At 42.3% G+C, this 27,062-nt stretch overlaps 1 protein-coding gene across 8 annotated transcripts in view; it reads right to left on the reverse strand.

The window, feature by feature from the left end:
• KMT2C (lysine methyltransferase 2C) overlaps positions 1-27,062 on the reverse strand; it is a 979,844-nt gene that overhangs the window by 552,967 nt on the left and 399,815 nt on the right. The window lies entirely within an intron of this gene.

A 27,062-nucleotide genomic window follows, 5' to 3' on the forward strand; every position in this document is an offset into this window, starting at 1 on the left:
ACACCAGAATATGATTGCAAAAAAGTGGTTCAGAGCATTTGCCTTCAGATTCTGAAAGGCAGTGCGGTTCAGGGGGACATAGAAACAAAGACTGAGATATGGTTAGATTGGGCTCATTGAGCTCTTGGTGTCCCAATGCCAAATCGTCCAAGGGACATAATCACTTGCTTCCATGACCTTCCAATTAAAGAGAAGATTTATGCAGCAGCAAGAAAACAGGCTTCATGGTGCTAGAAAGGCCACACTATTGCAATTTATGCCAATTTGTCAATGATAATCCTACGCAAGAGATCTAAATTTAAGGAGATTACCGCAATACTGAGCAGAGAGGGATCTGGTACCGATGGCTATTCCTCAGTGGGTTAGCATTCATCATTAATGGCACCACTACGTGTGTGAAAAGTTCATCAGATGTGATGGCCATCTTGAAGGATGAGGTTATATCAGTTGCAACAACGGTCCCAAAGGTCCCATTTACAGCTGGTCCAGAAGAGGATTTCCAAGATGGCAGAGGATCAGCAAAGGCGGCAGAAGACTCAGATGACAGTCAGGAGATTCGACCTCTTTGAGAGATGCTAGAAGCTGAGGATTTTTAGGGGGTTTGGGTATTAACTCTCCTTTTCGGTAAAACTGTACAGGTTTTATAGGCCGTTAGGAAACCGTAATAGATTAGACGCCACAGAATAGTCCAATCTCAGAACTTTATTAAAATGAAGACGTGATCTTTAAATGTATGCCTGACTCAGGCTGAGTTTCGCCCCCACACAGGGGCTGCCTCAGGGGCTAAAACAAATAAATAACAAATATAGCTTAACATACAAGACAAATAACATTGAATACATTGAAATCAAAATAAATGGCAAATGTAACACATAGAAACTGGGAACATAACAATGAAAGTAAATTAAAATTAACCAGGAAACACGGTGCAGTATATAATTTACGTATAATTTTTCATAAATTATATACTGCACCGTGTTTCCTGGTTAATTTTAATTTACTTTCATTCCTTAAAATTTTTACACATCATGTTATGTTCCCAGTTTCTGTGTGTTGCCATTTGATATTTATTTTGATTTCTATGTATTCAATGTTATTTGTCTTGTATATTAAGCTATATTTGTTATTTATTTGTTTTAGCCCCTGAGGCAGCCCCCATGTGGGGTAAAACTCGGCGTGAGTCAGGTTTTCATTTAAAGATCACTTCTCCATTTTAATAAAGTTCTGAGATTGGACTATTCTGTGGCGTCTAATCTATTACGGTTTCCTAACGACTTTCTTAGACAGCCTACCCTCCTATTTTGTCGGTCCAGCTTTTATAGGCTGCATTTCTAAACAATTTATATGTATGCTTTGATTGTTTTGTTTGTTGTTTTCCCAACATTAGCTTGGCTACATTTACATATTGGGTGTGTTGTTGGGGATGGGGGGAGGGTTTCCTATTAACATCTAGGAGACTTTATAATAATCTTTGGGAGGGCAGTTGACAAATACAGGCTGATTTTCCCCTATAGTCAGGAGGAGGGTCTGCCTTGGAAGGATGGCAGAGTTCTCTTTGGGGAATACGGGGGAGAGGCGGGATAGGGAATAATTTCAGGGTTCTGATGCTAAGTCTTATTTGGTAATTGGACTGGGCTGCAGATTTCTGCACTCTGTGATGTTGGCGATTTATTTTACTTACAACTGAATAGGGGGCTTGGTGGAGCAATGTGGACTTATGTGGTTGATTTTCTCCTGCTTATTTTCTTTTTGATTCCTAAAGGGATTAAATAGAGCTAAAACACATCTCCTATCTTTGAATGTTAAGGGATTGAATTCTTTTTATAAAAGGTAGTTGCTCAGTAAGGATTTAGTTTTCTATAATCCCACTATCGTTTTACTACAAGAGATCCAGTTAAAATAAAGGTATGAAGGCTTAGTGAGACTAAAGAATTATTCTAATTGTTTCTTCTCAGCAGCATTTTAGCATGGGAAATACACTGGGGTTGGGATTCTTATTGCAAATGTTTTACCTGTCAAATTAAACAGCACTTTTCAGACCCAGAATTCTTATAGTTCAGTTGGAGGTGGAGGGGCTTCTCTATACTTTAGTTAACATTTATGCTCTTAATTCAAACCAGGGTGCCTTTTTTCAGTTCCTGGAGAGAAAACCTACTAATTTGCTAGTGGGACAAGTAATAGTGGCTGGTGACTCCAATCTTACTAGAGTTCTTGCTTTGGACAACTCAGTGGGGAATGGGTCCACAAGAAATTCAAAAAGGCAACTTAATTCCCTCATTGCTAGTTGGGACCTGGTGGATGTTTGGATGCATAGATTTCCTATGGCCCACAACTACACTATTTATTCCAATCCTCATAAATCATACGCACGTATAGATTTGTTTTTGGAAGAAACGGTGCTGGTAAATCAGGTAATAAATGCTTATATTGGATCGATCACATTATCAGATCATGCTCCTGTTTGGAAAGTTTTGATGCTAACAGATTCTGGAAATAAATTTTGGAAGCTTAATGACTTGCTATTAATTGATGAGTCTTTTTATTCCCAGCTCTCTGAGGAGATTTCTCATTACTTGGAGGACAACAATTCTGAAGACCTGTGTCCTTCACTGTTATGGGACTACTTAAAAGTGGTGGTCCAAGGAAAACATTTCCAGAGCTTCTTTTGTGAAAAAATAGAGAAAGGCTGAATGTTTCTTTAATAGCTAAATTGGTCACATTGGAAAAAAAACATAAAAGAACTCTCTCTCGGCATTTATACTAAAATATTAAGGTGAGGGAAGAACTTAGAGAGTTGGATTTGGATAACATTTCTTTCCAGTTGGTTAAGCAGGAAATTTTTGAATGGGGAAATAAGGTGGGCAGGTTGTTGGCATGCAAGTTGAAAACTCTTGCCTCACAAGGACAAATTACTAAAATAAAAGATCACAAGGGAATGGTGCTGACTGTTTCCTCTCAGTTTCAATCTCAGTTTCTTCATTTCTATAAAGATCTTTATAGTGAAAATGTGGCTATTGAGGGTCTATAATATTGATTTTTTTTTAAACTATTAAGGTTCTTTTTCAGTCAGAAGATCATAAGAGTATGTTATACAAGGAAATCTCGATGTCTGAGATTACAAAAGTAATTAAAGATCTTAAACTCAACAAACAAACAAAGCTCCAGGTTTAGATGGGTTTAAAGGGAGATTTTATAAGCTTTTTTCTACAGTTCTGTTGGCCCTTTTAGTAAATTTATTCAACTTCCTCAAACAAGTTTTTTCTCAGACACTAATATAGTGGGTATTTCTCTTATAGCTAAACTGGGAGGAGACCCCCACTTTGTGCGATTCCTATAGACCCATTTTCCTAATAAATATTTATCTAAAGATTTTGGCTAAAGTACTGGCAAACTGGTTGAATAGGGTAATAGCAGGGCTAACTCATTCTGATCAAGCAGGCTTTATTCCGGGCAGGATGGCTGCTAATGTGTAGAAAAGTTTGGATACTATAAGCTAGGTGAAGAAGGAGCAAATCCCAGAAGTATTATTTGCTGTGGATGTGGGAAAGGCCTTTGATATGGTCCACTGGCCCTTCTTGTTTCAGACTCTTGAGAGAATTAATTTTGGTCCCTTCTTTGTAAATTTGATACAACTCTATAATAACTATCAGGCTTGTGTTAAAGTTAATGGAGATACTCAGATGTTAAGGCTATTTAGGGGAATCAGACAGTGGTGCCCGCTTTCCCCATTATTGTTTGCTATATTTTTGGAACCCCTTAGCTAGAGGATATGAATGAAGAGTAGAGCCATGGGGTGGGTTGCTGGAATGGTGGCTACTACCTGGTGATTACTACCCTTACTCAATAAGCCTTCACACGGTTAATGCAACTCCAACATTGCTTTCTGATTCAATGGCAAAGAGAAATGTGGAAAAGAGGATTTGCATTCAGACAACAACCAACAAGGTAAATTTGACACTTATAAAGTTAGAATTATTTTTAAACTGATAAATCCTGGACAGTATTGTATCACAAACCAATTATATCATTTAGAAAACTATGAACCATTATGGCACTTGTGTAAATTAATATATTTCAGCATCCTTATTTTATGTGCCCTATTGTAAACCGTTGTGACGGATCCTTCTTAATGACGGTATAGAAAAGATTTAAATAAATAAATAAACAAATAAATAAATAAATAAACAAACTACACAGTCTGGGTAAACAAATAAGCATGGGGGTAGCTTGCTTATTGCGGCGGTTACTATCCTAAACCAATTAAGCCTGATACTTCACTTTGAATGCATATTAGAGATGTGAATCGGGTGCCAGAATCGGTTCCGGTTTCGATATCGTGGACCCGTGGGAAATTTAGTTTCCCGCGGTCTGGACTTTTTTTTTTTTTTTCAGCTGTCCCGAATCAGAAAAAAAACCCCCCACCCTGACCCTATAGATTTAATTATTTATAATCCTCCACCCTCCCGACCCTCCCCAAAACTTGCCTAAAGTCCCTGGTGGTCCAGCGGGGGTACCGGGAGCGATCTCCCACACTCAGGCCATCGGCTGCCAGTAAACAAAATGGCGCCAGTGGCTCTTTGCCCTTACCATGTGATAGGGGCTATCGGTGCCATTGGCTGGCCCCTGTCACATGGTAGGAGCAATGGATGGCCGGCACCATCTTAAAAAATGGCGTGGGCCATCCATTGCTCCTACCATGTGACAGGGGCCGGCCAATGGCACCGATTGCCCTTACCATGTGACAGGGGCTAAGGGCCACCAATGCCATTTTGATTAGTGGCAGCCGGAAAAAAAAACCATCTGGACTGCAGGAAATGAAATTCCCCATGGGTCTACGATATCGAAACCGGAACTGATTCCGGCACCCGATTCACGATATTTTCATCCATCCAAAAAACAATGCACATCCCTAATGCATATACAGCGTTGCTCTCTGCTTCCATGGCAGGGGGAAATGTGGAAAAGAGGATTTACATTCAGACAACATCCAACAAGGCATTGATCTATGCAGTCGTGGTAAACAAGCATCGGGGTAACTTGCTTGATGCAGTGGTTTCTACCCTTAACCATTAAGCCTTATGATTCACCTTTGATGCAACTCCAACATTACTCTCTGCATCAACGGCAGGGGTTGGCAGGAAATTTGAATCAAACAATTACCAACAAGGGCCCTGAACTTGGTGGTCGGTGAAACAGATAAGTATGGGAGCTTACTGGGCAGACTAGATGGGCCGTTTGGTGTTTTTCTGCCGTCATTTTATGTATCTATCCGGGTATGTACTAATATGACTATTCAAGGGGCACTGATTGGAAGGATGAATCATAAATTATCTGTTTGCTGATGACATTTTATTTACATTGACAGACCCACACTGTTCTCTAACAAATGCTGTCAGTGAGATGCCCCAGTATAGTTCAAGTTTAAACTAAATCTTGATAAATCTGAAATACTTAATTTGACTGTAATGGATGATCATTTGACTCTCTTAAAGTGTACTTTTCCCTTTAAATGGGCTAAGAAGAAGATTAAATATTTAGGGATACAGTTGGGTAGCTCTATTGAGGAGTTGCTTGATCTAAATTACACTCTGCTCTTCCATAATATAGTACACATGATTTAGAACTATGGGATAAACTCTCTCTCTCTTGGCTAGGGAGGATAACCACGTTTATGATATCTTTTCCAAACTCTTTCGATTTCTTTATCTAATAACCTCCTTAAACTGTAGCAAAAGCATATTTTTGACTTTATTTGGAGGAAACAACTACTGATTGTTACCAGAAAGGTTATGTTTCAACCTAAGACAAGAGGAGGATTGGGAGTACCAAACCTTAGGTATTATTACGCTACTGTTCAATTGAGGGTTATTATAGAATGGAATAGAAAAGGAAAGCATAAATAATGAGTGATATTAGAACAATCTATATTATGTATTATGCCAATCTGGGCGTTGACTTGGCAATCCAAGAGGACATGGAGATCCCTTTTAAACATTGCACTGACCACTGCTCTCACTTTAAAGATCTGGTGCTCTGGCAGGTTCAATTAGTTGGTCGTAGAAGTTATTTTCATAGTACTTCATTATATCATTTGTTGAGCTTTCAGCCAGGCCTTAATTTGAAATTATATCAGAGGTGGATAGATTTGGTCCTCAACCATGTGGGGCTAACTTCTGGGGATCTAAAGATGATATCCCTTTAGAGGTGATGGATGGGAAATATCATTTCCAGGGTATGGAGTATTTCCTGTACTCACAAGTCACCCACATTTTTTAAGAATGCCTTCAGTTAGGTAGGATTTATCTTTGGGAAGATGATTTTGACAGTTTATGTGATACTGCTGACAGGGTGAAAGTGGTTATTTCCAAACTCTATAATAAGAACTACAGGACCAACTGAACTATATGACGGCTTGGGGAAAGATTTTAAGGGTTGAGCTAACTGAGGATGAGTGGAACCTGTCCTTTTTTATACAAGGAAAAGTTCTATCCCCTCAAGCATACCAGAAAATATTTACAAAGTACCTATGCAATGGTATTTAACACCTGAATGGATTTATAAAACCTTCCCACAGGTTTCTAGTACATGTTAGAAAGGATTGGGGTCTTTGGTCTGGTGGGAATGCCCAGTTATATCTGTTTTCTGGAAAAAACTCTTTTCTCTTCTTAATGAGGTTATGAAGTTAGGTCTTCCTTTATCTCCAAAAAGTGCTCTTTTGAATATACCTGAGCACTGTCAGGAGGGGCCCCCTCTGGCTGCTAGCTCAAGAAATATTAATAGCAGCTAGGTGTGAGTTGGCTTGTCACTGGAAGTTACTTACTTCCCCTAAAATGGGAGGTATTCTTTCCCGTCCAAGCGATAGTTATAGTTTATGTAAGATAAGTGCTAAAAAGAAACAAGTGATTTTGAAGTTGAAAAGGTGTGGGCTTCTTTTGTGGCTTGGAAAGCTAAGCAGGATGGATCTAGAATTTGTTTATTCTGTTGCTTCTGCCAATACTCACATCCTTAATATCATACTTTGATGTTAATCTCTTTTGTTTCTCTCTTTTCTTTTCCCTCATCTTCACAGCCATATCTTCTGAAACATCTGTCTATGTTGTTTGTTTTAGGATAAGTGGATGGAGCTGGGGTTCTAATTTGATTTGTATTGATCTCTTTTATCTATTCTATGCTAAATGGTTTGATCTATATGAATCCTTTTAATCATAGCATTGGATTCATTGTATAAACACGATTTGCTTCAGGAACTCAGTTATACCTAAAAAGAAACTCTACGCTAAAAGAACTCAGACCACTCCTCCACCTTAGTGACCTCTGTACTGTCCTGCAAGCCACAGTCATGTCCAAAATAGACTACTGCAACTCCCTCCTTCTTGGTCTACCCAAAGCCACAATTAAACCCCTACAACTCCTACAAAACGCAGCTGCGAGAATTCTCACAAATGTGACCATATCACCCCTATACTCAAAGACCTGCACTGGCTCCCCATTCAACAGCGCATAACTTACAAGACTCTCACTATAATGCACAAAACCCTCCACGACGAAAACATGCACTGGATGAAAGACACTATTCGCCTCCTCACCTCTACCAGACCTACTAGATCCTCTTAAAAGGGTACCCTCCACACCCTCCCCCGGAAACATATTCACCTCAAACCTACAAAAAAGTGGGCCTTTTCAATCGCCGGCCGTTATGCCTGGAACACCATGCCACCTGAACTCAGACTAGAGCAGTGTACACATAAATTTAAATCAAAACTAAGAACTTGGCTCTTTAAACAAGCCTACCCTTAAATCCTTTATTCTTTATCCTTACAATCTATCTCCTTCTATCGGCCTCACCTTCTTCCCACAAAGATCCCCTCAGCTCTCTCCCCCTTTCTCTCCCCCTGTTAACTTGGATAGGTTCGCCTGTATGTTAAGCTTTGTCCAATCTTCTGGTGCTGCCTCTCAGTATCCAAATATTGTGAAATTTATAGCTCATTTAAACTGTCCACACATTATACACACTTTTGGATATTTGCACTCAGTCATCCCATCTTAAATGTTGGGGCACATATTATGTATATAAGTTAAATGTTGGGACACATTATGTATATAAGTTTACTATACCGCTTCCTCTGCACCTCCCAGTTCTTCCTTAACCTGTTTTTTGTAACTGCTCTCTTCATGCTTTGTTTTCCCCTGTTACATGTAAACCGGCATGATATCTCTGATGATGGTTGGTCAAGAAAAAGCACAAATAAATAAATACCTGTTTTTCCTTGCTAATTTTCAGTTTTCTATGTTCTGATAATGTAATAAAGTATTTTAAAAAAAGAAAAAAAAACTGTTTTGATGTTGGCCCAGTAGTTTCCTCCTGCTCCTTGAGCTCCCAGTAAAAGCAGAATCAACCTCTATTGGGCTGTGGTGCCATGAGTCTTCATTCACAAATATCTGTATTTTTCCACTATTATAATACAGTACTCCCAACTCGCCCAGCTATCAGTCATCATCCTTATCTAAGAGCCACAAACTGCAGAGCTCGCTAGAATTAAGTTAACATGGATTCAAAGTCTGGTTGCAAGGTATTACTATTGAACGATGATGGAAGAAACTCCCTCTCTTTAACCGGAATAAATCCATTCAATTGATTACAGTGATACTTTTAAGAAAGCCTTAAAGACACATTTTTATAAGCAAACTTATAATTTAGAGAGTTCTTCATCAGTCTATAGGATTTGTTTTTATAAACTGTTCTTTTATTTTCGAACAGTTATCTGTTAATTATGTTTGCTGTCTGCATCGTATATATATTTTATGCATATTATTATGGAATCTGCCTCAAGCAGGCTATTTGTGACTTGGGTGGAATATAAATTATAATAAATTCAAATTCCCTGTGCCCCTTTGTCCCACACAGACCATGAACATTGCATCTACAACAATCCTAGATCCAGATGACCCAGGGAGCAGAACTCTGGCCTAGGAATTAAACCCAGGTTTTCCACATGGCAGTGTGGAGGACTACCACTGAGCCACCTTGCCAGCCCAAAGGAGATACTGAGCATCAATATTAATGTCTGTTTACTGGAATATACACAGGGAAAGAATCTGTAGTACTTAGGAATAAAGTACATTCAAAACGAAAGCAGCAGTTACTACAAGCAAAATATATTTCATAAAGGGGCTCAAATGTTGGCTTTACTGATTTTCTTGGCATGCTTAGCTATGGCTTTTATTTATTTTTTTTTACTGGAACATGACATTTAACCAGGAATATGATTCAGTACTGATACAGGGAGTATTGACTAAATACTTTGCAAAAAGCGTATCAGGCTATTCTTTTTATGACATTTTAAAACTGGTTGAGTTTTACTTTCATTAAAGTTCTTAAATCTTGAACCAGCATTTCACTGAGAGCTGCGGTTGGAGGAAAATGAGGGTCTCTCTGCCTGCATAGCATGTTGCCACTGTGTCCTCTGAGGGCTCTCTTCCATACCAATGTAGCCCTGACCCCTCTCACTGCCATTAGAGGTTGTTCACATTGGAGGACTGCCATGGAAGGTGGGTTGCATCTGAAAGAGTGACCCAAAGAGCTTGTCCCTTTGGTAGCGACACTCATTTCCTGTTAAGGTAACAATTTGCTTGTTATACCAAAGAACAAGAATTCTCTCGTGGATTCATGGACAGTTTGTCTGTTTGGGTCAGATAGCTAAATTTGAGATACAGAATCATGCTCGGGAGGGCCCATAGTCTCTGGTGATGGTGGAGATGTAGGTTTTAGGAGATAAAGGAAAATTTGGGGCCAGTGGGAGCTCCCCTACAACTAACGTTCCTTGCACTATAGGTTAAGAAGGGGCAGTAGTAGAAAGAAAATGTAACAAAAGATGTTTATGATCCACTTATGTAGGTATATCTTCACCAAAAGGAAATCAAGAGTTATTAGGGCTCAGTGTGCTGCAGCAGTCAAAAAAGCAAATAAAATGTTAGGAATTATTAGGAAGGGAATGGTTAATAAAACGGAAAATGTCATAATGCCTCTATATCGCTCCATGGTGAGACCACACCTTGAATACTGTGTACAATTCTGGTCGCCGTATCTCAAAAAAGATATAGTTGCAATGGAGAAGGTACAGAGAAGGGCAACCAAAATGATAAAGGGGATGGAACAGCTCCCCTATGAGGAAAGGCTGAAGAGGTTAGGGCTGTTCAGCTTGGAGAAGAGACGGCTGAGGGGGGATATCATAGAGGTCTTTAAGATCATGAGAGGTCTTGAACGAGTAGATGTGAATCTGTTATTTACACTTTCGAATAATAGAAGGACTAGGGGGCATTCCATGAAGTTAGCAAGTAGCACATTTAAGACTAATCGGAGAAAATTCTTTTTCACTCAACGCACAATAAATCTCTGGAATTTGTTGCCAGAGGATGTGGTTAGTGCAGTTAGTGTAGCTGGGTTCAAAAAAGGTTTGGATAAGTTCTTGGAAGAGAAGTCCATTAACTGCTATTAATCAAGTTTACTTAGGGAATAGTCACTGCTATTAATTGCATCAGTAGCATGGGATCTTCTAGGTGTTTGGGTAATTGCCAGGTTCTTGTGGCCTGGTTTGGCCTCTGTTGGAAACAGGATGCTGGGCTTGATGGACCCTTGGTCTGACCCAGCATGGCAATTTCTTATGTTCTTATGTTCTTATAAAATTGTGGAGAATTTTATTTTAGTTTCAGTATAGCAGGAAATTCAAGATCTTCGAAGGGGTTTTTTGGTGGATGTAATAAATATTAAAGAAAAGTTTCAGATAATGCAAAAAAAACTTGATACAACAAAGTACTATTCAGTCTCTAGTTGAATTTAATATGTATATGAAATAAAAACAGAGACAGATTCCTTTAAGGGTTCAATAGCAAAAGATAGTATAATTACCGCTAGAAGACAAAATAGATGTTACAGAATGTTTCTTCACAGAGTAAAATCAGACTTATAAAATCTCCATAATTTAGTAATGTTTCTGGTAAGTTTTCGCTTTTATACAATTTTGTATATAACCAGTGTACATATCAATTTATTCCTCGAATCCCTGTACATATCTTATCCTTGTGTGTCTGTTTTTCACCCTCCCCCCGCCCCCTCCTTGTCTCGACTACCCCTATCCCTCCCTCCCCAAGTTATTTAGTTTCTTGCTCTGTTACTGCGTTTATGTTACATACTGTTATTTGTAAAGGCTCTGCCTATATATCTTTTGGTTGTAAGTTACTTGTAAACCGGCACAATGTGCAAACGGTTGTCGGTATATAAAATTAATTAATTAAATAAATAAATAAAATAAATACTTAGGACTTAATGAGCAAAGTGTAGTAATTCCACTGTCACCCACAGTTAAGTATTCAACTCCTATGCTGTGGAAGCTCCAAGTTTACACAGATTTATTTATTTATTTAATAGATTTTTTTTTCCATTGATCTACAATTCTCAATGGACTACATCAGCACAGACACAGTTAAAACACAAAGGTATTGAAAGATATTGCCCTAAAACTTGCCTTTCAGTTGGCCTCTACCTGTGAATCATTAAAAAGGTCAGCTCTTCTGAATAAAATACCATTGGCTAGACTGTGAATCTGAAGGAAAGTTGTGAAACTGAAGACCTAAGAAGCATGCTAAGGAAATCAAAGGTAAAGTTGTAGACATGTACAAGATAGGAAAAAGGTACAGAATAATATCCAAGTGCTTGGATATCTCTGTGAGTGCTTTGGATCAATTGTCAGCAAGTGGAATCTGCAATATACCACTTAGACACTGCCTGGACAAGGCCATCCCTCAAAATTCAACATCAAAGCAAGGAGAATTGTGAGGAAAGCCACAGAGAGGCCAACATTCACTTTGAAAGAACTACAGAGTTCAGTGGCTGAGCACTGTCAACCATATCAAGAGCTCTGCATACAACTGGCCTGCATGGGAGGGTGGCTAGAAAGAAGCCATTACTGAAGAAAAACTACATCAAAACACATTGGAGAAATTACTTACCTGATAATTTCATTTTCCTTAGTGTAGACAGATGGACTCAGGACCAATGGGTATTATGCTCTCCTGATAGCAGATGGGAGATGGAGTCAGATTTCAAAGCGGACGTCACCCTACATATACCCGTGCAGTACGCTTAGCATGTCAGTATTTTCTTCGAAAAGCCAGTGTGGATATATGTTGCTTAATATTTGATTAAACTTAATTAACCTTGAACTGGTTCAACTGATATATATATATATATATATATATATTTATTTATTTATTAAACTGGAGACTGCCAGGGCACTCAAACAAACGCCGACACCAGACAAGCTTAGTATCGAGATTTGTTATCTGAGGTTCTCGATTTCCAGAGCAGCCGTGGACGGGATGCTGAGTCCACCTGTCTACACTAAGGAAAACGAAATTATCAGGTAAGTAATTTCTCCATTTCCTAGCGTGTAGCCAGATGGACTACAAACGCTACTCCCACACAGGGTGGGAGGCTGCCCATGGCCCACTTAGTACTGCCCTTGCGAAGGCTGTATCCTCCCCGGCCTGAACATCCAGGTGGTAGAACCTGGAGAAGGTGTGTAGGGAGGACCACGTCGTCGCCCGACAGATCTCGGCTGGAGACAGCAGCTTGGTTTCAGCCCAGGAGACTGCCTGGGCCTTTGTAGAATGAGCCTTGACTTGTAAAGGTAATGGCTTTCCTGCCTCTATGTAGGCTGCCTTGATTACTTCTTTGATCCAGTGGGCTGTGGTCGCCCGCGATGCCACTTCCCCTTATTTCTTGCTGCTGTGAAAAACGAACAGGTGATCTGTTTTGCGCAAAGGTTCCGATCTTTTCAAGTATCGGACTAGGATTCTGCAGACATTCAGGTGGCGAAGGAGGCGTGAGTCTTCCGAGTCCTTGTGCTCATCTGGAGATGGTAAAGATATGGTTTGGTTCATGTGGAACTGGGAAACCACTTTTGGTAGGAAGGATGGTACAGTACGCAGCTGTATGGTGCCCGGGGTGAACCTGAGGAACGGTTCCCAGCAGGATAGTGCATGAATTTCGGAGATGCGCTGAGCTGAACATATTGTCACCAAGAATGCTGTCTTTAAGCTCAGGAGATGTAGTGACAGACCACATGTTGGTCTGAAGGAATCCCCTGCTAGGAAGTCTAGTACTAGGTTGAAGTTCCATAGAGGCACTGGCCACTTTAGGGGTGGTCAGAGTTGCTTAACGCCTTTCAGGAAGTGAGACATATCTGGATGAGTTGATAGTCTGGTACCGTCCACTTAGGATCTGAAGCAGGCCAGTGCTGCGACTTGGACCTTGAGGGAGTTGAGAGACAGCCCCTTCTTCATGCCATCCTGCAGGAATTCCAGGATCGTGGGAATCTTGGCTGTCCGTGGGAGGAGACTGCGGTCTTCACACCAGGCTTCAAATACTCTCCAGATTCGTAAGTAAGACAGAGATGTGGAGAACTTGCGTGCCAGGAACAGGGTGTCAATTACGGCGTTCGAGTAGCCGCGCTTCTTCAGGCTAGTCCTCTCAAGGGCCATACCATAAGAGAGAATCGAGCCAGATCTTCGTGGAAGATCAGTCTCTGCTGAAGAAGGTCCTTGTGTGGAGGTAGACGCAGAGGGTCCCCCTGCAAGTAGCCTTCACATGTCCTCGTACCATGGCTGCCTTGGCCAGTCCGGGGTGACTAGAGGAACTAGCCCCCTGTGTGCTCTATGTTTTGGATGATCCTGCCCAGTAGTGGCCAGGGTGGGAAGGTGTACAGGTGGTCTTCCTCTGGCCAGTTCTGGATGAGAGCGTCGATTCCCTGGGATTGTGGTTCTTGTCTGTGACTGAAGAACCTGGGAACTTGGGCATTGAGACGAGTTGCCAGTAGATCCATGATTGGGAGACCCCAGTTATTTACTATCAGCTGGAAGGCCGTGTCCGCCAGCGACCATTCCCCCGGGTCTAGACTCTCCCTGCTGAGGTAGTCCGCTGAGACATTGTCTTTTCCTGCGATGTGGGTGGCTGAAATCCCTTGCAGGTTTATTTCCACCCATGCCATGAGGGGGTCTATCTCCAGAGACACCTGCTGACTCTTGGTTCCTCCCTGGCAGTTGATGTAGGCCATGGTTGTCACATTTTCCAACATGACTCTGACTGACTTGCTCTGGAGTCTGTGGCTGAATCGTAGGCAGGCTAGTCTGACAGCTCGAGCTTCCAGGTGGTTTATGTTCCATCCTGCCTCTTCCTTGTTCCATTGTCCCTGGGCCATCAGTTCCTGACAGTGGGCTCCCCACCCTCGCAGGCTCACATCCATGGTGAGCAAGATCCAGTTCAGTGGGGATAGGTTTACTCCTCTGCTTAGGTGGTCTTCCTGTAGCCACCATTAGAGCTGGTCCAGAACCTCTGCTGGTAGCTGGAGGTGAATTGAGTAGTTCTGGGTCGTTGGGTTCCATCGTGACAGAAAGGAACGCTGTAGCGGTTGCATATGGGCCCTTGCCCACAGAATGACTTCCAGAGTTGATGTCATGAGGCCGAGGACTTGAAGGTAGTCCCATACCTTGGGGCAAGCATTGGTCAACAGTTTTCGCAATTGATCCATCAGTTTTCTTCTCCTTGGAGGGGGGAGGAAGACCTTGTTCAGTTTGGTGTTGAACTGGTCTCCCAGGTACTCTAGTGACTGGGAGGGCTGTAGGCAGCTCTTGGCTGTGTTCACGACCCACCCGAGCTCCTGCAGTAGCTTCTTGACTCTGGTGGTTGTCTGTCAACTCTCTTCCGGAGACTTTGCCCTGATCAGCCAATCGTTCAGGTAAAGATGTACCAGGACTCCTTTCCTTAGTGTTGCCGCCACTACCACCATAATTTTGGTGAAGGTTCTGGGGGTAGTAGCTAGCCTGAAGGGTAGCGCCCAGAACTGGTAATGATAACCCAGTATCACGAAACGTAGGAAGCGCTGGTGGTCCTGATGGACCGGGATGTGAAGGTAGGCTTCGTATATGTCCAGAGAGGTTAAGAATTCTCCTGGTTGTACTGCCATTATAACGGAGCGTAGGGTTTCCATGCGGAAGTGTGGTACCCTCAGGTAACAGTTGACGGCCTTGAGGTCCAGGATGGGCCGGAATGCCCCTTCTTTCTTGAGGATGATAAAATAGATGGAATAGCATTTTTTGGGTCGAGGGCACCGGGGCTATTGCCTTCAGGCTGATTAGTCTTACTAGTGTGGTTACCACTGCCATCCTCTTGGAGTGGGAGTGGCAGGGTGATCTCATAAATTTGTCTCGAGGGATGCTGTGGAATTCCAGAGAGTATCCTTCTCGAATGATAGTTAGGACTTACTTGTCCAATGTGATCTCGACCCATCTTAGGTGGTCGAGGGAAAATCTGCCCCTTATGTCTTCTTCCTGTGGATGGGTCTGCGTTTTCTCATTGTGGGGTATGGCCAGAGCCTGAATCTGAGCCTGCTCACCTCTTGGTGTGCCTGTTGCAAAAGGACAGTCCTTCCTGAGGAGCGGTGCTTGGGACTGTGTGTTCTTGTAAGGTCTAAAATGCTGTGATCCTCTGCCCTTGGTTCTTCTGGGGGAGGAATGCCGAATTCTTTTGTTCCTATCTTCCAGTAGCCGGGGTACTGGAGATTCGCCCCATTTGTTGGTTAACTTCTCCAATTCGCTTCTGAATAAGAGAGATCCTTTAAAGGGCATTCTCATGAGGTCCATGTTGATCCCAGAAGGGTTGTGGTAGAAGCCCCAGAGGTACCTTCCTGTGGGGGGCGCCGAGTTGGAGAAACATAGGTCTGGGGTACAATCATCAGTGGTTCCGGATCCCTCTCCTGGCTGAAGAGGCTGGGGCCTTGCTTTGGTTCCCCCTGGGCCTCTTCGCACTGCTGGCATAGGAAGGATTCCAATTCAGGTTTCGTGGCTCTTAAGTGGCAGGCTGGGCAGAGGGAGTGTCCCTTGGCCTTCTTGGATGGCAGTGCCATTGTTTGTGCACATGTAGGTATGCGCGAGGATGCGCTTAGTTGTGCGCGCTGGGTGGAAAAGGTTATGCGCATGGAGTGCACACGGACTACGGACTTTGTGCGCCCGACTCAGATGTGCGCGCGGCTCAGATGTGCGCCCAGTTCTGCGTGTGCCTCTATGGACGCACTCAAGTTAGGCCTGCACCGCACATACCGCCGGTCAGGGGGGAAAATGGCTCAGACGATCTCGACGGATAGATGGTGCGCCCCCCCCCCCCCCCCCCCCCTCTCAGAGGGTCTCCACGTGTGTGGATCCTTGCATTGAATCGGAGTCTAGCCCAGCCTGGGCTGCTCAACCCGATCAGTGCCCTTTAAACCTTGCTGGGAGGTTGAATGGTACGTCTATTCGAGCCTTGGAGACCAAAGACTTAAATGTAAAGGTTCCTACCTTACCTGGTCTCGGCACTTACCGGTCGTGTGCCGGGTGGTCTCCAGCTGCGGGGGGAAGAGGGAAATACCTTCACTGCCACGCTCAAATCTGCACCCACTGCCTTTCAGCCACCCTGGGGGTTAAGTCCATGCCGGGAACCAGCTGCTGGACCAAGGCTCACTTCTGAGGGATATCGAAAATCACCTCAGGAACTCTCGACTGTGGGAGGGACCCTTAGGTTTCACCGCAGGAGAAGCGGGGCTCTCTTCTTAAAGATAAAGTTTCTTTCTTGTTATAAATGTTACACTATTCTCGTGTGGATAGTGTCTGCATCTGCTATGGAGAACGAGGAATACTGGGGAGCTAACCTTACTGCACAGGTATATGTAGGGTGACGTCAGCTTTGAAATCTGACTCAGACTCCTATCTGCTATCAGGAGAGCACAATACCCATTGGCCCTGAGTCCATTGGTACTGAGTCCATCTGGCTACACACTAGGAAACTGAAGTTTGCCAGAAAGCATCAGTGTGACCCAGTTAAAATATGGGATAAGATTTTGTGGTCAAATGAGTCAAAATAGACCTTTTTGTCCAAAATTCGACACATTATATATAGTGCAAACCTAACACTTGCCATTCCTTAGCAGACACCATCCCAACAGTGAAGTATGGGGGTGTCAGCATCATGTTGTGGAGATGCTTTTCCTCAGCAGATATGGGGCATTTTGTTAAAATTGAAGTAAGGATGAATGGTGCAACATACAGGGAGATTCTGCAAGACAACCTGCTTCAGTCTGCTAAAAAACTAAAACTTGGGAGAAAGTTTACCTTTCAGCAGGTCAATGGTCCCAAGCACAAGACCAAAGCAACATAGGAGTATTTGAACAACAAAAAGATGAATGTTCTGTAGTGTTCAAATCAAAGTCCAGATCTCATTCCAATTGAAAATCTGGGAACTGTTTGAAAACTGCAGTCCATAAGCATCATCCAACCAAACTGGAGCCAATCTGCCAGGAAGCATGGGCAAAAATCACTCCCAAACAGTATGCAAAGTTTATAGAAACTTACCCCAACAGACAAGCTGTTATTTCAGCAAAAGGTGGTTCTACCAAGTACTAGTCGGAAGGGGTTGAATACTTATGCAAGCAGCATTTTTCAGTTAACTTTTTTACAAAAAATGAAGAGAAATAACGATCCATGACTTTTTAAAAGCATACTAGTTTGCAATAAACATAGTTTCTAGAACATTCTTTTTAAAGCATTTGTAATCCACAGAAATATGCTGAGATTTTAGGGGGTTGAATACTTTTGCAAGCCATTATCTTTACATAATGACATTTACATAATGATGGCAGAAAGAGACCAAATGTACCTGAATGAAATCCACTTTGAAGTGCCTGGAAAAGGCAAATATAAATCAAATAAATACAAATGCCCAGCAAGTTTCTGGTAGTAACTGTCACTCCATGCAGGCTCCCACCAAAGCCTTATGTTAAGGGAATAATATTTACAATCATAAGCAAGCAACTGTCAAATCCATAATAAAATTACTGCTAGCAACATTTTTACGGGGTGAGCAGTCTTCTTGATAATTCAGACAATGCTGCTTGAACATGCTTTGCTTTAGGACATGGCCATAGAAACAGTCCTGTGCTTTTTCCCTATATGTCTACATATCAGTATCCCAGACCATAAAAGTCAGGGCCCAGCGCCGACTGTCTGAATCCAATTCCCCTTCCCTCCCTCCCCCCACACCGAAGCAGAGATGTTGCAGTTGTCTCAAAGACTAATTGGTTAAGGGTAGTAATTCCTATGCCTTCTGTTAAGGGTAGCAGCTGCGGCTCTATTCAGGTTAACCCCATGCATCTTTTTATTAATTTCCAACCTCCAGCCTTTAGGGATCCACAGCATTCAATCCCATGCCCTTTCAAATTAATTTACTATTTTTGTCCTCACCACATCTTCTGGAAGGGCATTCCAAGCATCTACCACCATCTCCATGAAAAAATATTTCCTGATGTTGATTCTGAGTCATATACCCTGATGTTTCATTTCGTGATCCCCTAGTTCTGTTTCCTTTCCATCGTAAAAGGTTTGAAGTTTTTGCATCATTAAAATCTTTCAGCTACCCGAAGGTCTGTATCATATCTCCCCTGCACCTCCTTTCCTCCAGATCCTTCAGCCTCTCCTCATAAGTCTTTCAATTCAGACTAAACATCATTTTGGTTGCCTTTCTCTGGATTGACTCTGTCCAGTCTCTAAGCTTTCTGAAATATGAGCTCCAGAAGTGAACATAGTACTCCAGTGACCTGTACAAGGGCATTATCACTTCTTTTTCTTACCGGTTATTCTACTTTTTTTTTTCTTTTTTCATGCATTTTACAAACATTAAAGAGGAATTCTTGTACAGAAAGAGGTGTAATACAAAGCAAGAAACATTTAGGAAATCATTTCTTTCACAGCCACATAGGGTAATATATACCTCTTTACTCAGAAGGAAATAGGAGGAACAAGGGAAAATAAAGCAAAAATACCAAAGCAAATTTTAAAAGGTAAAAATAGAGATATAGCCAATTTCTAATTTGCACTAAGTCTAGAAAGGCACGGAGCTGGGATGGTTAAAAAAAATGTGTAACATTTTGAAATTTCAAGAAACAAACATAATAAGAAATGACCTCCCTTAGAGACCACCTCATTATGCATAGCTAAAAATTTCTTATGACGCAATTGAGTATTTCTAGTGAGATCTGGATATATCCATATCTTTTGGCTGTAAAACAAAGATAAACTGTTAAGGAAGTAACATTTCAATACATTATTTCTATCAGATTGGAAAGCGAAATTCACCAAAAGAGAACCTCTTTTTTTTTCACTTCAAAAAATTGTGATAATTCCAAGATAGTTATAATATCCAATGATTGATCTTGAGCTTGAGCGTCATCTTCTCTGTCCTCAGTAGTAGATGGCAAATAATAAGCCTTAGTTATTATCAGCAAAGCTTCTTTAGGAATCTTCAGTACTTGAGTAATATAATTTCTAAAGAGGTCAATAGGTGAAACCATCCGTATAATTGGAAAATTTAGAGCTCTTAAGTTCAAGCTTCCAAACAAATTTTCCAAATTCTCCAGCTTTTTTGCATGGACTTGCTCTAATTGAACCAAGGTGTTTTGAACTTTTTCTACCAGAGATATCCGGGATTCAAAAGTTTCCAAGTTAGTTGCAATTTTAGTTATAGAAACAGCATTTATTCGTGTTTGATTGATTATGTCCAGAAAAGATTTCGTTAGTGAAGTTAGAGAGGCCTCTAAGGTAACCAAGGCATCCCAGACCGATTCCAAAGTGATCTCAGATGGTTTTTTAAGGTGAGGTTTGGTAGAGATGACATCCACCAGCTCACTAGTACCTCCTAAAAGCTCTCCACTTGCAACATCTAAGGCGTGCGAACTTAAAGTTGAAAAAGTCGGACCAGGTGCCAAATGTCCATTAGAGAGGCTTGCTACACCAGCAGCCCTAAGCCGCACACCTTCAATGGCTTCAGGCAAAATTTCTCTCCCTTCTCATGCCTCCCGCTCAAGATTCGCATCCCCCCGAATTACTTCATGGAGGGTTGATGAGCCTTCAGGTGTCATCAGGAGGGCTTGGAAGGGAAGCATTGGAGTGTACAGTGCTCCGGGGGTTAAGGAGATGGCCTCTGCCAGCAGTTCGCTCCCCGCCTGTCTTCACAGTGGCTTGTGCTCCTGTTACTATTTTTGGCATTCCTGCAAAAAAAAGTTTCAATCCGCGGTTGATTGTTCTCCAGCGAAGGAGAGCTAGCAGTACTCTCCCTCAGCTTAGCCTTCCACTTCGTGTGAGGCATAACAAACACCAAGGAAAAATCAACAGTGAGGAAAATGGAGAGAGACGTCTTGCAGGAACTCTCATGTGGCCATCTTGTTCCCTGGTTATTCTGCTGTCTATGCAGCCCAGCAGTCTTCTGGCTTTAGCCATCACCTTGACACATTGCTTTACTGCCTTCATATTGCCAGATACTATTACCCCAAGGTCCCTCTCCCAATCATGCACATTCGTCTTTCACCCTCCATCACATATAGCTCTTTTGGATTACCGTACCCCAGATGTATTGAACCTGCACTTCTTGGCATTGATTTCCAGCTGCCAAATCTTCAACTACTCTTCAAGCTTTTTTAAATCACTTTTCATTCTCTCTACTCCTTAAGGCATGTTCAACTCTGTTGCAGATCTTAGTATCATCCGCAAAAAGACAAATTTTTCCTTCTCTTAGGCAATGTTGTGCACAAAGATATTGAACAGAACTAGTACCAGAACCCTTGTGGCACTCCACTTAACACTGTTCTCTTCAGAGTAGGTTCCATTTACCATTAAACACTATCTCGTCATTCAACCAGTTCACAATTCACTCTACCACTTTGGTGCACACTTTCCAGCTTTTCATTTTATTCATGAGCCTCCTATGCAGGACTGTATCAAAAACTTTGCAGAAATTCAAGTAAATCACATTGAGCACTTTTCATTTATCCAATTCTCTAGTCACCCAAACAAAAAAAAACATAAAATCAATCAGATTTGTCTCACAGGACCTTCCGGTACTGAATCCATGCTGCTTTGGGTCCAGCAACTCTCCAGATTGTAGATATTTCACTATCCTTTCCTTCAGCAGAATCTCTATTAATTTTCCCATCTCTGAGGTGATTCTAACTGGCCTGTAGTTTCCAGCCTCCTCTCTGCTATCACTCTTGTGAAGCAGGAGCACAGCCACTCTTCTCCAATCTTGTTGCACCACTCCCATTCCAAAAATCTATTGAACAGGTTTTTCAGCAAACCTGCCAGCACATCTCTGATCTCCTTTAGTATCCTGGTAAGTATACACCCAGCCCTATGGCCTCATCCCCTTTCAGTTTTCCTAGCTCTTCTGTAGACAGAAATTTAGTATGGTCTTGTCATCAAGGGTCTTTAGTGAACACTGAACTGAAGTATGTGTTTACTATTTTTGCCATTTCTTCATTTCTCTCTACACATTGCTCCTCATCACCTTTCAGTTTCACTATACCACTTTAGGCAAGCCTTCTTTCCTTGATATAACTGAAAAATGTTTTGTCACCTTCTTAACCTCTTTGGCGATCCTTTCTTCCACTTGACTTTTTTCTTTCTTGGTTTTTTTCTTCATCTCCCTCAGTTTTACCAGATACTTTTCCATGTTCCTCTTTTTGGGAGCCTTTGCACTTCTTTAATGCTGTTCTTTTTGCCTGGAGTTTTTCAGCCACCACTTTTGAAAAACCAGATCAGTTTCTTTTTCCTCTTACTTTTGTTTACTTTTTTTTTTAACATATAGATTTGCTGCCTTTGTAATAGCTCTTTTTTTAATTTGCCCACTGTTTTTCTATTTCACCTATTTTCTTCCCATTTTCTAGGTCTTCCACCAGGTATGTCCCCACTTTGACAAAGTCTGTATTTTTGAAATTCAAAACTCAGGTCTTCGTATGATTTTTCTGTATCCTGTTTGTAATACTGAACCATACCGTCTGATGATCACTGGCCCTGAAGTGAGCACCTACCAGGACATTAGGTCGAGCATCGCACCCTCCCTTGTGAATTCCATTACTATTGTATAAAGAAAATTAATTTAATTTAATGTGGACAAATGCAAAGTTATGTATATTGGGAAAAGTAATCCAAACTGTAGTTACACAATGTTAGGATCCATTTTAAGAGTTATCACCCAGGAAAAGGATCTAAGCATCATTATGGACAATATGTTGAAATCTTTGGCTCAGTGTGCAGTGAGAGTCAAAAAAGCAAAGAATGTGAGGAATTAAGAAAGAAATGGAGAAGAAAACAGAGAATATCATAATAACTATCACTCCATGGTGTGACTACACTACAGTACTGTGTGAATTCTGGTTGCTGCATCTAAAAAAAAATATAGTAGAACTGGAAAAGATACAGAAAATGGCAGCCAAAATAAAGGGAATGGAATAGATCCCCTATGAAGAAAAGCTAATGAGATTAGGGCTCTTCAGCTTGAAGAAGAGATGGCTGAGGGGAGATATGACAGAGGTCTATAAAATCACAAGTGGAGTAGAACGGGTGAATGCAAATCTACTGTACTCTTTCAAAAAATAAAAAGAGCACAGGGCATGCCATAAAGTTACTAAACAGCACATTTAAAACAAATTAGGAAAAATATTTTTTGACTCAGTGCACAATTAAGCTCCGGAATTCATTGTTGGAGGATATGGTAAAGGCAGTTAGTGTAGCTGGATGAAAAAAGTTTAGACAAGTTCCTGGAGAAAAAAAGTCTGTAAACTATTAACCAGGTAGATATGAGGAAAGCCATTGCTTCCCCATGGGATTAGCTGCATGGGATCTATCTACTGTTTGGGGTTACTGCCAGATACTTGTGTTGGATAGGCCATTGTTGTAAGCAGGATACTGGGTTTGATGGACCCTTGGTCTGACCTGGTAGGGAAGTTCTTATTTTGGGTAACTCTAAAAGCTTATTTCATATAAAAACAGCAAACATGATTTTTTTCAACCCTGCAGTTTCCTCTTGCTGCTTTGGCTTCCAATTCAATAAGAACCAGCCATACTGGGACTATAGCACCATAAGCTTTCACTCTCATCTATCAGGTGAGAGTGAAGGCTTAAGCCCCAGCCCCCTTGCTAATTCTTGGCCAGGGATCAGAGACTGACTCCCTTCAGAATCTAATACACACAGAAGAAAATATAATTGTTGTGTGATGGCTGGTACTCCCTAGTCATACATCCTTGCTGAAGGCTGTGAATGCTGCTTCCATAGGGCCAGTGATCATCAGACGGTATGGTTCAGTATTGCAAACAGGATACAGAAAAGTCATACGAAGACATGAGTTTTGAATTTCAAAAATACAGCCTCTCATGGGCATCAGCTTCTGGCTAATATATGCCACAGGATGTTCTTGGCCATCCTTCTATTGGGCTAAGACTGCTTCCAAGACTACTTCTGATGCATCTATCTGCACCATGAAGGGTTCTGTAGTCTAGACTTATCAGGACTGGTTCAGAGCAAATTGCCTCTTTCAAAGCTCGGAAGATCTTCTCTGCTTCCTCTGACTACTGGACCTTCTCTGGTACTTTCTTCAACAGCCTTGTGAGAGGCTCCACCTTCTCCAAGTAATTGCGGATAAACATTCTGTAATACCTTGTAAGGCCTAGGAACGCTCACTCTGTTGCTTTTGTTTACAGGATTAGCACCCAGGTGATCTCTTTGATCTTCTGGGTCTATGGATGGACCTTGCCATTCCCCAGGATGTAGCCAAGATACTGGACTTCTTGCTCTCCCAGCAATCACTTCTTAGGATTAGCCGTTAGTCCTGTTTTCCTCAGATTAGCACGGCCTGGACTTGGGTTAGATGTATCTTCCAATCTGGGCTGTACACCGAGATGTCATCTAAATAGGTGGCAGCATAGCCTTGATGTGGGCAAAGCAGGCAGTCAACCAAGCTAAAACGTTGTGGGGGTGCCATGGAGTCCAAACAGGCAGATGAAAAGCTGGAACAGTCAACTTGGTGTTGAGAACTCAATAGTCTCCTTCACTGCTGGCGAGAGGTATCTGCCAATAGCCTTTTGTAAGGTCCAAGGAAGACATGAACTGGGCTGATCACAGACACTCAATCAGTTCATCCGTGCATCATGTTTTGAGACCTCATTGACCTTTTTAAAGTCAATGTAGAACCTTATGCTCCCATCTGGCTTTGGCACCAATACTAATGACTGTTAGACTCCTCTATTACCCTGAGTCAGAGCATCTCCTTCACTTTGGCTTCAATGATGTGGTGCCTGGCCTCGGGAATCCGATAGGATCATTGCTGTATGACATCTCCAGGAGGGTTAATGATGTCATGCTGTACCAGGTGGGTATCTTCAGGCAGGTTTGAGATCTTATTTTGCTCCACCAGTTGCTTTAAGCCAGCTGTCTGTGTAGTGAACAGCTGTTCTCCAAAAAGAAATGGACTTGGTCTTTAGGTCCGAAATGTGGACAAAACTCTCCTTGTACCAATCTGCATACCTGTACAACCTACATCTTCAGGAGGCTGACGTGGTAGAGTTGAGTTTTATTTTGTTTATCTGGCTGGGCTATTTTGTAATCCACAGGCAATGTTTTCTCCAAAATTTCATAGGGTCCTTGCCAATGGGCTAACAAATTGTTTTCTGAAGAGGGGTGGAGGACAAGGATTCAGTCCCCCAGGTGGAATACCCTTTGGACTGTGGGGAGATTGTAAGCTCGGGATTGGGAACCCTGAGCTTTGTCTAGACATAGGCGGGTCACCTCGCCAGCCTTTTTTAGGCAACCTTGCACTCGGAGAACGTAGTCTATGGGGTTGCCTTCGTCTTCTCAAATCTCATGGGCTATTCTCCATGATTCCTCTTGGTCTCCTCCTATACAATAACTCAAAAAGGGAAAACCCCAAAGAACTCTGTGTTACTTCATAGATTGCAAACAGCATGTAGGGTTACAATGCGTCCCACTTCTTGCCATCTTCATCCACAAATTTCTGCAACATTTGTTTGAGCAACTGATTGAAGTGCTCTACCAGGCCATCGTTTTGCGGGTGATACACCGATGTTTGCAGAGTTTTCATCTTGAGCAAGGGGCAGAGTTGTTTCATTAACTTGGAGACAATATAGGTTTCCCTGATCCGTTAGGATCTCCTTGGGCAGCCCAAGTCATGAAAAAACCTCCATTAGAGTTGTTGCCACCATCGGGGCAGCGGTACTGTCTCTGGATATCTTGTGGCATAGTTTAGAATAACGAGGTTGTACTTATTTCCTCGAGTAGACTTCTCTAGTTGCCCCACAAGATCCATGCCCACCCTTTCAAAAGGGGTCTTGATTATGGGCACTAGTATGAGAGGTGCTGCCCATATGTTGGCAAGATTTGTGAGCTGGCAGGTAACAGTACTGGCAATACAACTGGACTTGTTTATGTAGAGCTGGCCAAAAGGATTGTGTCAATACTTTTTCTCAGGTCTTTTCCTCCCTCAGGTGACCCCCTAGAAAATGGCTGTGTGCCAGCTGTATGACCTTCTGATGATACTGTTTAGGAACAAGGAGTTGTTCTATCAATTCCCCCTCCAGACTTCCCTTTGTGGCTCTGTAAAGTAGATCCCCTTTCATCACAAAATAAGGAGAACTAGGGTTTGTAAGCTGGCTCCAGTGACTATAATTCTGTCCACCCTCTGTATATGCTCCTGGGCCCACTTAAAGGACTCATACTCCCTCTGGGCCCACCTGAAGCTTCCCTATTCCTAATCGAAAGGGCCAGATAAAACATTCTGGGTGGGTTGTTGTCCTTCCCCTGACTCCAAACCTGTTCCCTCGCCTGTCTCTAAATTAGCAGTATAACTGTATTTGTCCTGTCTATGTTGCCTCCAAGACTTAGAAGTCAGAGGTTTTATGATATGGATCAGGATCCTCCAAAGAAGAGAGTTCTGGAAAGTCCAATTTTTCAGTGTTTTAAGCTGGTTCATAGACTTGGACAGTCTGGTCCAATAACTATGGGGTAGGGTAGCCAAAGAAGAACACCCACCTTAATTTGGTCTTGGCTGACCAGGGTCTTTAGTTGTACCCAGTTTGTTGGATAGTGCCATTAGACTTTGTAGATGCATGCCAGGGTCACTTGAGTAACTCTCTTTGAATGAGCGTTTTCACACTCCCAGAGTCCAGCAACACTTGGGTTGGAACACCCTCAAGCTCAGCTGTAACCATAAAAGTAGACACCCATGAAATTACAAAAACGTTTGAGGTCATGGCACAAATGCCCAAGGGTTCATCTTCCCTTTAGGGCAGTCTCTGGCAAAATGGCTCTTTTCTCCATAGCTGAAGCATGGTGGCCCAGCTGAAGGTTTTGCTTGAGGAATAAAGTCCAGCTGGGTCTGCACTACTGATTGTCGGGGCTTCTGGTTCTCAGAACTCTGTCATCCTCCTCCTGGGTTGAGCGACTTCCCTGGAAACCATGGTGACTCAGGTGTGCATCTAGGCCTCCGTCCCTTCCATCACATTTTCCAGTGTAAGAAGCAATTTTAAGCTGTCCAGGAACTGCTCCAGTAGAACCATTTTGGCTACCTCCGCCCCAGTCTTCTCATCCAGCGCAGCCATTTCCAAGCATCATCCATAAGCCTGTGGAAAAAGTTCCTAGGGTTTTCACACCAGCCTGAAGGACACTCTGCTGAAATCTTTGATGGTAGGCTTCTGGGGTAAGTGCAGCTCTCTCTAGAATGGTGGCCTTGATTTCTTGGTATGTGGCCCTCCTTTCAAACTGGTGGCTTGGAAGGCATCTTGACTACTCTCAGTGAGATTTCTCAGATAGGTAGCCTAGCTATCCTCTGGCTAGGGTACCAGTTGGGCAGTGCGTTCAAAATTTTTTATGAAACCATTGGTGTCTTCTCTGGGTTTCATCTTAAGTAATGTCCGAAGTAGTTTGCACAGCTTGTGCTAGCACCATATGTTGCTGCATCTCCTGTTCTTGCAATGCCTGCTGATGATTAATCTGGTTTGCACAGTGTTCTGCAGTTGTTGCTGCCCTGTAGCAAGGACCTGGTTTACTTGTTCCATCGCCACTTCTTTCCAAGCTGTTTCCCAACTATGATTCTCTCTGGGGAATGGAGGGCAGAACAAAACAAAAAAAACCTGTTGGC

This window comes from Rhinatrema bivittatum, chromosome 2 (genome assembly GCF_901001135.1).
Source record: "Rhinatrema bivittatum chromosome 2, aRhiBiv1.1, whole genome shotgun sequence".
NCBI lineage: Eukaryota > Metazoa > Chordata > Amphibia > Gymnophiona > Rhinatrematidae > Rhinatrema > Rhinatrema bivittatum.